Source organism: Gavialis gangeticus, unplaced genomic scaffold (assembly GCF_001723915.1).
Source record: "Gavialis gangeticus isolate Ggan-Ray unplaced genomic scaffold, GavGan_comp1, whole genome shotgun sequence".
Taxonomy (NCBI): Eukaryota; Metazoa; Chordata; order Crocodylia; family Gavialidae; genus Gavialis; species Gavialis gangeticus.
Window position 1 is genome coordinate 18,669,923 of NW_017729033.1, and position 17,114 is coordinate 18,687,036.

Here is a 17,114-nt window from a genome sequence, read left to right on the forward strand (position 1 = left end):
CCCCCCACACACACACAAATTTTAGTGCTAAGATTACATATTAGCAAAAGCTTGAAGTAACAGTGTATTTTTCCATATCAGCATGTCATATTGTTTGTGGCCTGTTTTGCTTTGGATGTGACTTTTGTGAGACTGGTATTGGTATGTATCCAAAGCTAGGCTTTATCCTAACGATTGTATTAATGTGCATGGAGCCTTGTGCCTATGTGGGGCATGCTGAGTTTCTTGGGACTCCACATAAGTGTAAGGCTTCGCCTGCTCCACTTGGACTGCTGGACTGAGGCCTTAGTCTTTGCCAAAAGAGGAAAAACATGGATAAGAGTCATAAACTTGGTGGCAGTTTAGCCACCTCCATTTTTAAAAAAAATCTTTGTGGTGCTTGTATAATTGCAGAGCACTGTTTTAAATGTTAAGCATATATCTTACGCCTAGCAAATTCTGCAGAACACAGTAAAGCATCTTTTTTTAAATAGGGGGGAAAAAAAGTAAAATCTTCCTTAGAGCTACACAGTGCATTGTGGGATACAAGATAGCTTAGTTGGTAACCCTGTAAACAACATGCCATCCTTAATATTAAAGAAATCTTTCTAATAGATTAATTCAGTGTTTCCTAGAATTGTTTCTGAATAGTGCAGTCCAGGTTTTGGCACTATGCTGATGGCTGTACTATTTTAGTGCTAATTTGAAGCCCTTTTATTACCTTTCTGTAAATAACAACTTGCTAAGGCAAATAAATGAGAGAGTTCTGTGATTTGGTACGTTTCTTTCGTACATCAGAGACCCAAATTCATAATTTTGGTGTGTATTCCATTCGTCCTTGGTCAAAAGGTAAGTGCTGAGGCAGAATGAAGTGGATAACCAAGTCTGTTTCTACCAAACATCTTATTTTCCAGTCAGTTAAGTGGCTTTGAAGCTTATGTGTGCGTCTTCACTGAAGTGATATCAGCTAAGGATGAATTGCCAAATGTGGGGTAGAGGGGGAACAGTGCCTTAAATTGGGATTTGTATTTTCTCATTGCAGGCTCATTTAGGAAGTCAGAGTCCCTTTGGTTTATGCTTGGAGGAAATAGGAAGAGAGGCTTGGTGAGACACCTTAATGGTTTCTGCCTCAGTCTCTTCAGATTTATAGACTATCCATATGTTGCAAATTAAATAGGTGAGTTTTATCATTTACTTAAAGTAGTAAGTGAATAATTGGAGTTTTTATGATTAAGAAACATATTGTTGAAGGAATAAGTAAGCTGCATAATTGTAAGATGCTTCTTCAACCTAAAGGGGTCCTATCATCTTCCAAATAAACCCTTCTCGTAGAAATTGTTATCTATGATCACTACAAGAAGCACCTGAAATAAATAAAATTGCAAAAGTATAATAATTTTTCTGCTTTTGGTGACCATTTCGCATTTGACAGAAATGAAAACAATCAGATTAAAATTAGAAAAGACAGTGTAGCAAATGATATTGCTTTAAACACATTTATTAAATTGAGTGGATTTCAAATTGACAATCACCTTTTAGTAGTCAGAATGATTATTTTTTATTACCCTGTTTATCTAGTAAAAATTAACAGGTTTTCAAAGTGAGATTGTTATCATACATGGAATTTTAAGATGGGAGTCCTGGGTTTATTATTAAGCACAGATCATTCTATATTCAGCTTTGCCAGTCTGTTTGGGTGAATGAATAAGTACTCAAGATTTCTGAAGAGCATGTCTTTACATTTGAATTCTCTGTATCTGATGGGTTATAGATAAATGTATAGTACAACATGCATCACTATGCATAGAGGCAAAAAGCTAATGATGAATTAACTTTTCAGTGTTAATAAAACAGAAAGTCTGAGAGAGATAAAAAGCTACATCTTTCTCCGTAGGACAAAATAGAATAGATTATTCTAAAAAACAATAAATCTTTTAAATATATTTTGTACCATAAACACATATCTGTAATTGCTGAACCAAAAATAAATTTTCTGCTATTGTGTTTGGCTTTAAAAGAAGGTGTGGATGTTTTTCAGGTAATCCAGTGGAGGAATGGGTAATGCAGCAAATGCAGATGTTGTAGAGTATCTCTTTGAACATTTCATAGGTGTATATATAGGCACAGTTGATATATAGACTCTAAAATTAGATGTAATTTGGAACCAAGCAATAAATTGTAGGTGGTTTTGGTAAAGTTCTGAGAATTCCCCAGCACGTGATTGCCGTGCTGCCAATCTTTTGGCTTCTGTGTTGTAACTCACTGGGCACATCTAAACAAGACGCTTATGGCGTATTAGCCTAACGACACTGTGCAGTAGCCTGGTGGTTAAAAACCGTTCTAATAGCCTTCTGCGTAGTGTTATTAGGTTAATGAGCAGTAAGTGTCACACAATAACTGTGCGCCAGTGCTACTGCACATTAACTCTAATTACAACACATTCAGTTAGTACTTTATTAAGCAGGTAATAAAATACATGTGAAATATCTAAGGCACATTAATGAGCATGTAGACATGCCCACTATGTTGTTAACTTAATGTAGGACAGTAATATGCTATTAAAATGAGTGTTGTTACTAAACTCCAACTTCTGTGTCTCAGACTTGGAGCTATTTTGTGTTACTTAATCCTTAGCTAAAATTGAGGAATGGCTTCTCCTTTATCTATAGGTGTAGATATAGTATGGAGATGGAGGGGCATGAAACACCAGATATTGCAGTAATGATTGCAAGAGCAATGCTTAGCTTGAAAGCTAAGTGCGGGGCTTTTTTTTTAACAGCTTACCATTTCATGGTACCCACTTGAGAAATAATGACTAACTTAAATACACAAGCTTTTTTTTTAAGTCTATTAAACTGCTTTGTAAAATACTCTTAATCAAATTGAAATGGACTTGCATAAAGGCCTTTATAATTATAACCTTCTTGTGCCTGTGGAAGACAGCTTTAGATTCAGTCTGCTGAGTGAAGCCTTTGCTGCAACAGTCCTAGCTCTGCTGCTTCTCTCAACTAAGCAGACAAAATTGGGGATTAAATCAGTTTTGTAAAATGTAGTGGTCTTTACCCAGTATCAAGCCTTCCTGTGAAAGCTGAATAGCAAAATATTCAACATTTAAAATTTCAAATCAAGAACAGAAGGCATACACAACTTGTAATTTTTGTAATGGATAACTGATTGTTATTTTTATGTTTTGGGGTCAAGATTCCATTTTTCCTTTGCAGCAGTTGATGTTTTTCTCTTAGTCCTTATTTAAAAAAAGTATCCAAGAAGTAGAAGATAGAATATATCACAACAAAAATTCCTTCAAACGAGAACAGCTGGGGCTAGGTAAGATCTTAAAGGAGGCATGATTTAAACTGAATTTGCAACATTTTTTTTAATAGCTGTATATTGATGGAAAACAGAGGAAATGGCAGATGAATAAAAACCATAGTAAATAAGAGCAATGCATGCTCATCATTTTTTAGTGTACCACCATGATTGATTTATTGCCAGCCTTGCGATAATGAAGAGTGAATAGACTTTAATAAGTTTTTGCTGGAGTATGGATTAGGTTATGGAGCAGAGATGTGCTGCTCCATGCTGGATGAACTAGTTCTGGAACTTAACAGTCACAGTACATAGGAGCAGAAAACATGGATGAACTGCCATTCAGGGAAGACCAACCTCAATGTTGTGTGTTTACAGATAAATGCCCAACTTAGTCTCATCAAAGTGGAAACATGTTAATCCTAAAGAATCAAAGCCAAAGTAGAGACCTGGTCAGTAGTCTCATAAACATTGAATCTGATATGTTAGGGGAGAAAAATAACTGCTCTTGAATGAGATTTTTTTTAATTAGAAGTAATGGGCTACCATGTTTTATTGCAACTTTTTAAGGTAAACTCTAAACATAGACTTGCTTATCTAAAGGGGAAAATATTACTGAATAAGATGAACTGTGCATGAGTCAATGCAGTATTTGTGTTGGATAATGTCAGGCAACAAGAAGAAAATCTGTGAACCTCTAGTTGCTTTATTGTTAATGATTGTACATATTAATCACAAAGGGGCAGTTGGAAGCAAGTTCTGAAGAAAACATTTTCCATGCTTGTTCAATAGAAATCGCTTTTACTTTCTCAATTAACTGTTTCAATAATGTTTTAATTCACATTAACAGACCATTTTAGTAATGGTTTACACTTCCATACCTCCATTTACCCAAGGATCTCAGTTCTTCACAATATCCTTTAAGCTTTTCAACACTTTTTTTGTAGTATGGTAATATTATTACTACTTTTATAGATGCATAAGTAAATGGAGATACAGAAATTGTGTGACCTAGGGATGTTGCAGATTTCAAAATAAAACCCAAAACTTGTGATAGTTTCCAGCCATTGCTCTGTTTCTAATACAAAACAGTCTTGCCTTCTGATCATTACATGCCACTCATTTTATTGCAAAGCAGGTCTTGTGAATCTGAGCTTTTTTTAAATGTAAAACCTTGCTGTATTTATGATCATGGTGATTGAAATTTAAGCACTGGCACAAAATCCAAGAGTGAAAATTTAAAAGCAGGTATAAAATGAATAAAAAGAAATGCCTACCCAATCTCTTTAGTAGTGGAATTTCCTGCTTCTGGATGTTATGGAATCAAATAGGTTAGATCAGGGGTGTCAAACTCAACTGGCCTCACAGTCCTCAGAGCAGGCCCAAGGGCACTCCTTTCCCTGGCACGCTGGATCCACCGCAGGCGGTATCTGTCTTGGACTGCCTGGGGTAGGTGCCACACGTGGTGCAGTCTGGCCAGGGCAGGCCCCACGATATAGTACATCGTAGACTGACCAAGAGCGGGTGCAGTGTGTGACTCATGGTGCCTGCCTTCATTGGACTGCATTGTGTGCAGTGTCCCTTCCAGGATCCGTGCAGCACATAGGAGTGCTGCCCCCCCACCGCCGGCTGGTCCTGGATTGTGCATCATGCAGAGCCTGCTCTGAGTGGTTTATATAGTGCCTATGGGTGCAATGTGCAGCACAGGTCCTGGACTGGCTGGGATGTGGTGCATGCATGTCCCATGCCCTGCCCATAGAGGGCAGCACCAAGATGTGGGTGACAGGTTCCATGGGCCAGATCCAGCCTGTAGGCCAGATACAAAATTAAAACAGTAAAAACAGCATCAGTAGGTGCATAACAGGACTTACTCCCAGGGCATAATCTTGTTCCTTTTCACTTGTGAAGAATAGAAAAATGGTATTACAGGAATTTTCATCTTTTGGTTTAATTTTTCTGATCAAAACTTTTTGTGAACAAATCATGCTAGAATGTGTGTGTGTGTTTTTTCTTTTTTTTTTTTTTTTTAAACTTGAATTGACTGTTAATCTGCGGTAGGAGATGGGGCAAAAATACTCTGTAACCAAGGCACGACATTGTGTATGACATCAGGAGAATAGGCAATGGGATTGTGTGTGGCACAGAAATATTTTATGTTGCCTCATGGTTGGGAGACATGTAATTAAGATATGCTTGCATTGTCCCAATAATTTATCTTTTATATTGTTCATCTTCCTAAATGGAACCTGCTTTGTGGCCTGTAGTTTAGTCTTGCTCTAAAAATTAGTGCTTCTTACATGCCTATGTTGGTCATGGGAGTGGTCTTTTCAGTGCCAAAAAACTGGTGTACAATCATCGATATCGGTGTCTGCATGCTGCTACTAAAAGCACATTTGGGCTCGGTCTGCACAGCTGACTTAGGTTGGCTTAGCTGTGTTGATTAGATGCATGAAAAGATATGCCCCTTGACATTGTAATAGTACTAGTAGAAGCCTCTAGTGTGGAGGTAGTGAAAGCACAGATTCACCAGCACTTACTCATAGACTGCATAAAAGAAATAAAGCATAAGGAGTGCACTGACACACCTACAGCTTTGTCAGTATAGTTGTGTCCATGCCAGAAGTGCTTTCTAAGTGTTAGTATACTGGTACAAAGTGAACAGACATAGGTTTTTATTGATATAACCATGTATTCACTAGAGGGTTTTAATGTTATATCTGTATTTATATAAGGATAAACTCTCCTAATACAGAAAAGGCCTTAAAACTCACTCATTCTGCCGTAGTGCCTTTTAGAGTTGTCACACTGCGTTACATTAGGGTGCTTTTGGCTTCCGAGCCTGATTGAATGGTTGAACAAATTCCAGTTAAATGGAAAATGAGTGGTTGGAACTCCAGGGGGTATGGAGAAAATTCCTTTGTCGTATTTATTAATCCAATTATTGAGAGGAGGGCAGTAGAACTGGAGTAATAGGCGCACACATTAAAAAAAAAAATACAAAATACATTTATGTTGATTAGCCTATTGGGGAGACTGTCCTAGATGTCTTATGGCTGTAAGCCCATTGCTGTGGATGAGGATTTCTGTAGAGAAGACAGGCCTCACTTTGCACTCCATTTGTACACAAGGTTCTATCCTTACTGGGATTTATGCAGGCACCTTATTTTGTGACTTGTATATTTGTTCTTTCCTCTCCGTCCACTTTACACTTAAGAAATGTTCACTGTAATTTCACCAAAAACTCACGTGCTCTTCTTGGCCACATCCAGGCAAGGTGTAGCAGAAGCAGGAAAGAGAAATCTGACAGATTTAATGTGTTTCAATCTGCTGCAGAGGTGTTTTTCATGGGAATAGTGGGCAAAGTCCTGATTTTGCTGAAGGAATATATGGTGGGAAGAGTGGTTCTCAAGCTTTTTAGGCTCAAGGTAGCCCTCAATCTACTTAAAACATCTCTCCATAACTTCTGTGAATTGGGTGGGGTACTCCATTTCAAAAACTAACTTATTTACTATAGTGATTACTTCCTTGCAGAGGGGCTGGGCAGTAGGGGCTGAGGAACAGGGGTGCAGGGACAAGCCTGGGCTTCTCTGTTTAGTTCCTCACACTTGGCTTATTTTTTCTACCTCATGGTACACTTCAAAGGATCCCATGGTATCTCAATGTGCCCTGGCACCCCGGTTGAGAATCACTGGGTTAGAAAGTAGAAAGGAAGCTAAGAGAGGAGGCTTGAGAGAGAAGTGGAAAAAAAGCTGCTGCTGTATCAGCAGGTTAATTAATTTGAGATTATACTCTTTGTAGGACACACAAAGACTAAGAACACAATAGAGAGAATACTTGGACACCTTGTGGGAAGCAGCTGTCCTATCATTTGGAAGTGATCCCTGAGCAACTGGAGAAGCATGGGTTGGCTGTATTATCTAGCCCGTCTTTGCTAAACAGGTGCTGTGGAAAATAAAGGAACCCTCAAACAGAAGTTTGAAAATGGTACCGTTCTTTAGGGAAGTGATCAGGGGAAAGAGAAGAGCTGCCTCCAGATGTTTGCTAGATGGTATCCTGGATTTCCTGCCAAAGCATAGCTGTTCCCTGCTTGTAGCTTTGGGCTGGAGGACATGGGGTGGGGGGAATAGCATGTTGATGTAGGAATCTGAGGTGCTATCTTTGGATCCTTCAGTATCTGCTATTTCTGGTAAATGTGAAGCTGCTTTTGCTGTGTTTCAGGAGAATGGCAGTTCTTTGTTCCTCTCTCTTTATGCTTGGGTGTCATGGGAAGACTCCTTTGTCTTGCCATGAGGATGCAGAGCTCCTGTCTTCCCTGTATGTGTTTTGTCATCCTGCCACTGTTGTGATCCATAATGTTGTAACCAGCAACCCATTTATGAGAATCTGCATTTTCAGTCGAGCTTCCCTGCCTATTGAGTGGCAGGAACGTGACATGGACAAGGTTTTAAGAAAAGTTTCTCTTTCTACATTCTGAAGAAATTCCGTTTCATCTCGTCTCTCACCCAGTCCCCCAGCAGTTTTTCTAAACAACAGCAAAGTGAAGTTGATCAGATTTTTTTAATAAGTATTTGTGTGTGCTGTAGCTGCTGAGTAATATGGGTTTTGGCCGAAAAAACTCTTCATTCCCATCAGAAGTTCAGGAACCAGTATGATTCCTTCCCTTCCTTTCTCCCCCAGTAAAACAGTTAATTCAAGAAATCTTGTATTTGAAACCTTGTCTAACTTTATCCCAGCTATGCAGTTGGTCCAATAAAATGTATTGCCTTAAAAATCATAGAAACGTGGAACCAGAAAGAGCTGTAAGATCATCAAGTCCAGTCTCCTGCTGTGGGCAGGAAGTTATGGGCTCAGATGAGCTCAACAAGGTACCTATGCAGCCTCATCTTAAATACCTCAGAGGAGGGTGATTGCACCACCTCAGCTGGGAGTGTGTTCCAGATTTTGGTGACCCTTATAGAAAAGATGTTCTTTCTTATATCTAGCTCGAATTTACCCTCTATTAGCATGTGTCCGTTGGTCCTTGTCCTTCCTTGGGGTGCCTTCCTGAAGAGTTGCTCCCCTAGATCCTGGTGCTCATCTCTGACATACTGTTTGGCAGCTACCAAGTCACATCTTAGCTTTCTGTTACTCAAGCTGAACAGGCCTAGTTCCCAGAGTCTCTTCTCATAGGGCCTATCCATGCCCTTGGCCATACGAGTGGCCCTTCTTTGTACCCTCTTAAGCTTATCCATGTCCTCCTCAAAATGCGGTGCCCAGAACTGGACACAGTACTCCAGCTGAGGCCTCACCAGTGCCGAGTAGAGGGAGGAGCACCTCCCTGAATCTGTTGGCCACACATCGGCTGATGCACATGGCTGCTGAGTTCTATTTGCCCTTCTGGCAACCTCATTGTGCTGTGACTCGTATTCATCTTTCACCCAATCGTGATCCCCAGGTATCATTTAGATGCTGTGCCAGCCAGTGGACCACCACCCATTGTGTAGTTGTGGTGAGGGGTCTTCCTACCAAGGTGAGGGACCCTTGCACGTATTCCTGGTCAAGTGTCATTTGATTTCGTTCCGCCAAAGAGTCCAGTCTCTCATGGTCATCCTGGATCCTGGCCCTGTCCTCCACTGTGCTTGTGTTTCCTCGCAGCTTGGTATCATCCTTGCCCCTCGCATAATTCCTGGACCGTTGCAGCCACAGCATCACTCTAACAGTGATTTTTCAACCTTTTTTCATTTGCGGACCCCTTTGGAAATTTCAAATGCAGGTGTGGACCCCTTTGAATTGTAAGTGAGTATTCACATACATTTGATTGATCATAGCTGTCTTTCGTGGACCCCATAGGCATAACCTGCAGACCCCCAGTGGTCTGTGGCCTGTGGGTTGAAAACCACTGCTCTAGCACTACCATCAGTTTCTCCTTGCATTCTAGTTTGGGACTAAATCACAACTTTCCTGACTTAGGAGGAAGTGAGTGCATACAGCCTCTCCCTCAACCCTCCCACTGCACTGGCTTCTTTTTCTAGAGTGCCTGTATGTTGGGACAACTGCTGGTCCCTGCTCACTAGCCTAAAGCAGCACAGTTCCTTCTCTTTAGGTTTGGCAGCTCTGGTATTGCAGAAAAGCTTAATGCAGAGATCTGTAGCCCCTTCCTGGTTTGGGCAGATTTGTGACATGTTTACATTTATTACCTTAAATGAAAGTATTTCTTCACAGTAGATTTTGAAACTGTGCTCCCTCTTTTAAAAACTTAATACTGGAACCAGGGCTATATTAACAGAGTCCCTTTCAGTGTAGTTAAGTACTTCCTGATACTTTTGTTATACCTGTACTGGCCAGTAGAATCACAATCATACTGCTCAAAGCTAGATCGTCCCAGTCAAAGCTTTGTCCAGCTGGGTCTTAAAAACCTCCACTAACGCACCCCCTCCTGCCCGAGCTAGGCAGCTTGTCCCCATCCCAACCCCAGTCCCTCCCTCCCCCAACCCCAACAGACTTACCAGGTGGAGGCAGCTATGTCAGCTGCCTGCTTAGTTTATTGCTGTATCTCCAAAGTGGCCAAATCTTTTTCTGAATCAATTTGGGTGCTTTGAATTGGTTCGGAGCATTTAATTGGTCTCCCGATTTTCAATTTGGCTTTGGAGATTTGGTCCCTGAATCGGGCCAAATCTCCGAACTGAATTGGCTACTGAAGCTTCGCACAGCCCTACTGCCTATGTCCTTAGACCAACATGAATACAACCAACAACCCTTAAAACATGGAAGATATTTGATTAAATATTAACATTCATTCAATTTGAATGCTTATCCCAACTTTTTAGAATCATTATATATAACAAAACTAAATGTCTTGCTGTATGTAGCTGTGTTGCCATTCTGGTTAATATAAGTCCTTTCTATCAGGTGTGTATAGCCTTTGCAGGACAACTCTTGGGCTTTAACTCTTCCTCCTCTGAGGCAAGTGGAAAATATTTGCTTTAACATTTTGGTAAAATTATTTCTAACTGCTTTTCTTCTATCCAGGTGAAAATGGATAATGGTGTCAAAAGGTTTTTAGATGCATTGTTTTGCACTTGGATAACTAAGATATAATGATAACATATTTGTATAGAGTTGTTAGTCACTGGTGAGTCACAAGCTTCTGATTGATAGAGGAAACTGGCTTATAAAAAATACTACTGATCACATTTCTAATGTTTTCAAATCTTGTATTGTTCTTGAGCCAAAGTCCTTTTTATTCAAATATGCAGTAACATTGCACTCTTAAGGACCTGGGGTCTGGCTCTTATGTTAAGTCTGTGTTGTGCTATACTGTAAGACATGCAGTGCAGATCTTGGTTCATTTGGTGTTCTGAATTTATATGCAAAAGAGTTTGAATAAATAAATGACCAGGATATTCAAATGCAGTATTTATTTAACAAGAAATCTCAAGCCACCCCTAATCCTCTTCCTTATCAATTAAATCGTGCAGATGAGTTAATTTAATGCTGACTTGAGGATGGGCACAAATGTTGAATACTCACAAAATGGATGAGGGAAGAAAAGTTTTATTGCAAAGCTGTTTTTATCTTGTGTCTTTTTCTACTCCAATATATATATTTTTACAGAAAATATTACAGCCTCTATTAGCTCCTTTTAGTTTTTGTTTTTATTTTGTTTTTTTCTTTTTCACCAGGTGAAAGGCTCATTTGTGGATGTCATAGTAGCTTTTATGGATACATTAAAAAAATTATCCATGCTGCCCTTCATGTAATGAACCTTCTCATCAATTAATCTGAGAAGCAGTTTGCTTGAAGTAAAAGTGGTATTTACCAATGAAACTTGTGTTGATTACTTTGTTCCAGCTCTTCCTTTTGGTAGAAATGGATGGAATTTGACTATCCAATAATTTCTGTTGCACAGAAAAGCATTTCTGTGCAGGTCTTGTGAATTTGTCACTGAGGAGGCAAAAGGAATAATACTAAGAAGAAAAAAACCATGTAAATAAGTAGTTTGGACACTGAAATATAAGCACATACTGTGAACAGGTGGAATAAGTATTTGACATATGGTTGTCATATGATAGACACTTGGCTAGTTATTACAACTCTAATATACACAAAGTAACTTGTACTGTAATCTGTATATACAGAGCCTGCTGAGGAAGATGGTAGTGGTTGGTCACTGGTTATTTACATATTTTAAGGTACTAACTTGAACTCATTAGCTCCGGCTGCTACTTCTCCAGGCTTCTTTTCCAATCCATGTGGAGCACTCCAAGCCAGAAGAGAGTTAGCATTTGCACTTGGTGCTGCATCATTTTGTTTTCTAACAGGACCACAATGAATTTAAACATCTACTCTAGTGCCAAGCCCACTCACAAATACAGCTGCTTCTAGATCTCATTCCTGTAACATTGCTCAGCCAGATCCCTCTCTGCCCATCTTGCTTCATTTAGCATTACTCACATCCTTTTTACGTTAGACCTCCATCCATCTCCCCAAAGTACATAATGTTCTTAGATTCTTTGGTGCCATTGACTGTCTTGGATCCCCCCTTTTTCTTCAGCATTGACTCTATGGGTCCCTCACATCTTCTCAAATCATTAACCCTTCTGGCTCATTTTACTTTAGTCCTGTCTCATGCTCCTTCTTTTTTTTTTTTGTTTAATTTTGTTCCTCCTGTGCCTGCCCTCACTGCTAATCATCTCTGAAGGGATGTCAGAGACCACGCAGAATTTATTCACTCCATATGTCTTCTCCTTCAGTTTTACCACTTCCCTTACTGGTCCTTTTATATTTCACTTCTGAGGTTCGTGCTCGTAGTCTTTGCCTCCTGTCTGCTACCTTTTGACATTTTCCCCCTTCCTATGCTGCTTTGTTCATGTCAGTTGACTTTGAGGGGAAGATGGATCAAACATTTTTTCCCTGCATCAGCTGACACTTCTAATATATGGCAACTAGCCTTCAGATTAATCATCTCTGCATGATACTATCCAATTTCAGGTACTTGCTTCCCTTGTCTCTGTCACTTCTTATTCTCCTTCTCTCCCTGATTTTTGTAACTTTTGGTGCCCTTAACTCTTAGTAGAAATGTGGTATTCATAGTGTCATAGTTAGTAGGTTCAGAAGGGACCTGAGCAGATCACCAAGTCTGACCCCTGCCATGGCAGGAAGGAGTACTGGGGTCAAACGACCCCAGCAAGGTGTTCATCCAGCCACCTCTTAAAGACCCCCAGCGTAGAAGCCAGCGCCACTTCGCTTGGAAGTTGGTTCCAGATCCTAGCTGCCCTGACCATGAAGTAGCGCCTCCTGATATCTAGCCTGAATCTACCCTCTGCCAGCTTGTGACAGTTATTTCTTGTCACTCCTGGTAGTGCTCGGGGGAACAGGGACTCCCCCAATGCCTGCTGGTCCCCCCTGACTAGTTTGTAAATGGCCACTAGATCCCCCTCAGCCTCCTCTTGTGGAGGCTGAACAGGTTCAATTCCCGTAGCCTCTCCTCGTAGGGCCTGCCCTGCTGCCCCCTGATCATGCAAGTGGCCCTCCTCTGGACCCTCTCCATGTTGTCCACATCCCTCCTGAAGTGCGGTGCCCAGAACTGGACATAGTACTCCAACTGTGGCCTGACCAGTGTTGCGTAAAGGGGGAGGATCACCTCCTTGGACCTGCTTGAGATGCATCTGTGGTTGATGACAAGGTGCGGTTGGCCTTCCTAACTGCCTCCCCACACTGCTGGCCCATGTTCATCTTGGCCTCAATGATGACTCCAAGATCCTTTTCCGCCTCTGCACTGACGAAAAGGGAGTTCCCAAACCTGTAGGTATGGTGCTGGTTCTTCCTCCCCAGGTGCAGCACTTTGCACTTGTCGATGTTGAATCCCATCCTGTTCTCATCCGCCCACCCTTGTAACCTGTCTAGGTCCGATTTGCAGCCTATTCCTCCCTTCTAGCGTGCCCACTTCCCCCCACATCTTAGTGTCACCTGCGAATTTGATTTAGTATTTTCCATGTTTTAAACTCCACACACTTTTTCCCATATCTGTATTTCAGACAGCTAGCCATCTTCATCTCCTCATCAGACTGACCCCATGAGCTGAACTGTACCTACAACTCCATTCACTAAAATCTCTAGCAGTTGTCTTTGTCCCTGCTTCTAAGCTTCCAACTATGACCTTGTGGAAGTTCTTAATTTATCCTTAGTTTTTCTTTATCCATCATTTCAAGTTGCTGGTAAAAAGCAGTTTTGCATTGGTGCCTTCAGAAAACATTAAGGAAAAAAGTCAAATGTAACTACTAAATAAATTGTAAGCTCCCTGAGAGTTGAACTGCATTTGCCACCCACATTTATCAAGAATAGATCTTTAATCACAGAATGGTGTCGTCTCAGGTTTTCACGCTGAACCATGGGTTGTAAAAAACAAAAAACAAACCCCAAACAAACAAACCAGGTAACTAAAAAAAATGCTTAGTTGGTCTCCCCCTTTGCTAATACATGTAATTTCTATATCAGTCCTTTTGTCTCTAGGGGAGGAGAATATAGAGCAAAATTATTATGTTCTTAGCTTTAATTTGGCATGGGAGTCTTTTCAGAGACTTGTAAAGAGCAACTTTGAACTATCTGTATATGCATTCACTTCTTCCTCATTTTTTTTTAAATTCTCTAGATATTCTACCCTTTTTGATCCATATAATATTTAATTTTAAATACCTGTAATTTTCCATCTCTTTATAGACCTAAATTCATTGCTAGGTAGGATAAACCTAAGTAAAGTGAAATAACTGCCACTTTTTCTAGTTGTCTGGTTTTGTTTATTTCAACTTGTCAGATGGCTTTCCGTCTTGGAGAAATAGGCTATGAAAATCCATATTATTTAAGAAGAAAAATGTTAATATTGTAGTATGATAGAGGAAAAACCAGACTAAATGGTATTGTAGATAAAATACAGACCTTCTAATCTGACACCTACATAGTCGTTGATCAAATGCTGAGTTAACCACCAGAGGGCACCAACAGCTTCAGGTATGTAGTACACATTTTTAGGTAGTTTTCTACGTAATGAGTTTTGGGATACCTGCTTTACTCTAAGGAAATTCAGCTATTTAAACTACTGCTTTCTATTGTGTACTGTAAGTTTCTTCTAGTAAGGACTAGTGAGGGCATAAATACAAGACTAGTTATAATTTGTTTCCTTGTTTTAAAAGTAAGGGCTCAAAAATGCAAATGTTATTTCCATTGCAATAAACTTGGACTTCCTAGTTTATTCTGCGGTGGATATGCTTCTTTGTGTTGACTGATTTGTGTAATTTGGCTGTGATTATTATTACTGTGATAAGCAATTTATGGTAAGAAATCTGAATCAGAATGTGAAACACTGGAAAGTACTAACTCGTACAAAATGGGTCTTCAGGTTTACTTGACTCTCAGAAGTGGAACCTTCATTTTTAGAGTAGAGTTTCTGAGCTTGCATGGGCTTTGGCTTTTTTCAACCTCTATTTGTACCTCTACAAGCTTTTCCTTTTGGTTGTACTTATTTTATTCCTTTTTTTATCTCCTTTCCTTTTATTTTTAACTCTGTCCTTAGTTTTTCTAAATTCAGCTTCTTTTTACTGAGTGTTTGCAGCATGGTTCATCATTCTAATTTATCAGTTACTGAATATAAATTGTGTTCACAGTAGTGTTTTGCAAATCGAAGTCTTTCACTCCTTCAGAAGATACCACTGAGAGAGTGCTTCTGCATGGGAGCATGCTTGTGATAATTCATGTGTGACGACTTCTACTTGCTACAGGGGAAGTGAAAGTTTATGGGATGCAAACACTGCTTTTTCCCATAACCACAGTTGAATGTAAGCTTCTGATAAGTATTTTTTTAATCTTCAAAAAAAACCCCAAAACTGTTCACCTTGGCTCCCACCTGACTCTTGATGCTTGTTGTCCCGTTCCCCCTGCCCCATCCTATTAGGAGGTTATGTGCAGGTAACATCTTGTCTTCGGGCCTGTAGTCATTCTAGATCTTCATTTAGACTAGAACAGTAATTGTCTGCTCTGGATTTTCTTCAAGAGCATTATATCTAACTACTACTTTGAACAGAAATTCTTTTTGCATAGCCTTAAATTATCATAGCAAAAAATGTTAGCTTAAAAAGAGGTCACTTAAAATTGAGGCAGGTCAGGGATAACTATAATAAAACGCTGAAAATGGGATTTCAATTAAAGGTATATAAATTGGTCCAACCTTACAGCAGATGGAGATTTAGAAAAATAGCTACTTGATACCATACCATTGTCTGCTGCAACTGTTAGCTGTGGATCACAGGAGGAGTGGCTATTCCCATTGTAGCCCTAAGCAAGGCCAGTAATTCACAAAATAACTGGTGAAGCTGCTAAGGGTATGTCGATTCTTCACTGTAGAGATTTCTGAGCTAGCTTTAAAACGACATAGAAATAGCCTAGAAGTAGGGTGTGCTGGTATTAGCTCGTAACAAGCTGGTGCCTCAGCTAGACTGGTGTTGGTATTCAAATAAAATCCTTTTAAAATTAGCTAGGGTATCTCTGCATTATCCTGCAGTCACAGTCTACACATGCCTGACATAGCAGTGACCACAGTATAATTCAGGTGAGCATCCTTGGAGGGAGCTGAGTAAAAAAACAGCACTGGCACTGATTTTTCACAAAGTAGTATCAGTTTTCATGCCTAAAGCCAGTTGCTAACTCACAGGCTTTCAGAAGAAAATTCTTGACTAGCAGGGAGCAATTCTATAATTGTCCATTATTGGTTTTCTTGCAGCTTGAAACGGTCAGATATTGGACTGAGTGGGCATCTCGACATGGCCGTTCTGCTTTGATATAGTCACGTAGGAACTTGGTTACTCTGGGTAGATGGCTTTATTTTGCGAGTGGGCAGGGCCTAATGCATTGTTTGAAAGTGTAGATTTTTTAACACTAAAATGGGCTGGTTTAGCTCTGCTGATTTTTAGAAATCTGTCTATATCCGATTGTAAAAACGTAGTTTCACTTGCTTAAACATCTTACCTTGGTGGGTGAGAAATCGATATTACAAAGTGATGTATAGTCATGTTAAATTTACAGATGAAGTGGGTTTTTGTTGTTTTATGCTTTGAGGAAAGTAATCTTAATTGACATCCATCCAGGTCCCCATGGGCGATGTTCCCACCATAAAACTAACACTACAAGTGAAATTAATTGACATCTCTTACTGACAGTTTTTAACTGTAAAGCTTAGGATTAAGTGCGAGGACTGAGCTGCAATACCTCTGTAGGGGTAGTGCTTTGATGGAAGGTGTAGGGCCCATTTGCAGTGCACTGTGAAGAGGCTTCTGCCATACCCTTGCTGTAGCCATTCAGTGAATACATTAGAAACATTGGTCCGTGGGTGTTCCATTCTGGTTGGTTTTACTAAAATGGAGATTGCCAGTTTTTGCTATTAGCGTCTTTAGGTTAAACTCCTCTTAATTCAAAGGCATGGTTTCAAGGTGTAAATGGCTCTGCTTTGTGAGTAGTGCGAGCAGAATTTGGGCTGTAGGTACTTAAAATGAAAACTAAAACATTTTAATTTTGCTCTGTTTGCACATTACCAAAGTATATTTAGTGAAATTAATGTGGTGTTTCATAGTTTCTAGGGTCGGAAGGGACCTGAGCAGATCATCTAGTCCGCCCCCCTGCCACGGCAGGAAAGAGTACTGGGGTCAAACGACCCCAGCAAGGTGTTCATCTAACCTCCTCTTAAAAGCCGCCAGGGTAGGAGCCTGCACCACTTCTCTTGGAAGTTGGTTCCAGATCCTAGCTGCCCTGACTGTGAAGTAGCACCTCCTGATGTCTAACCTAAACCTACCCTCTGCCAG

At 40.1% G+C, this 17,114-nt stretch overlaps 1 protein-coding gene across 5 annotated transcripts in view; it reads left to right on the forward strand.

The window, feature by feature from the left end:
* NSD2 (nuclear receptor binding SET domain protein 2) overlaps window positions 1-17,114 on the forward strand; it is a 146,299-nt gene that overhangs the window by 7,623 nt on the left and 121,562 nt on the right. The window contains exon 1 of one of the 5 annotated variants that reach the window (XM_019525939.1): window positions 811-892. The exons of the other annotated variants lie outside the window; for them this stretch is intronic. The gene's annotated coding sequence lies outside the window, so the exon portion shown is untranslated. Of the gene's footprint in view, window positions 1-810; window positions 893-17,114 lie in introns of those variants that run through there. 5 annotated transcript variants of the gene reach the window in all.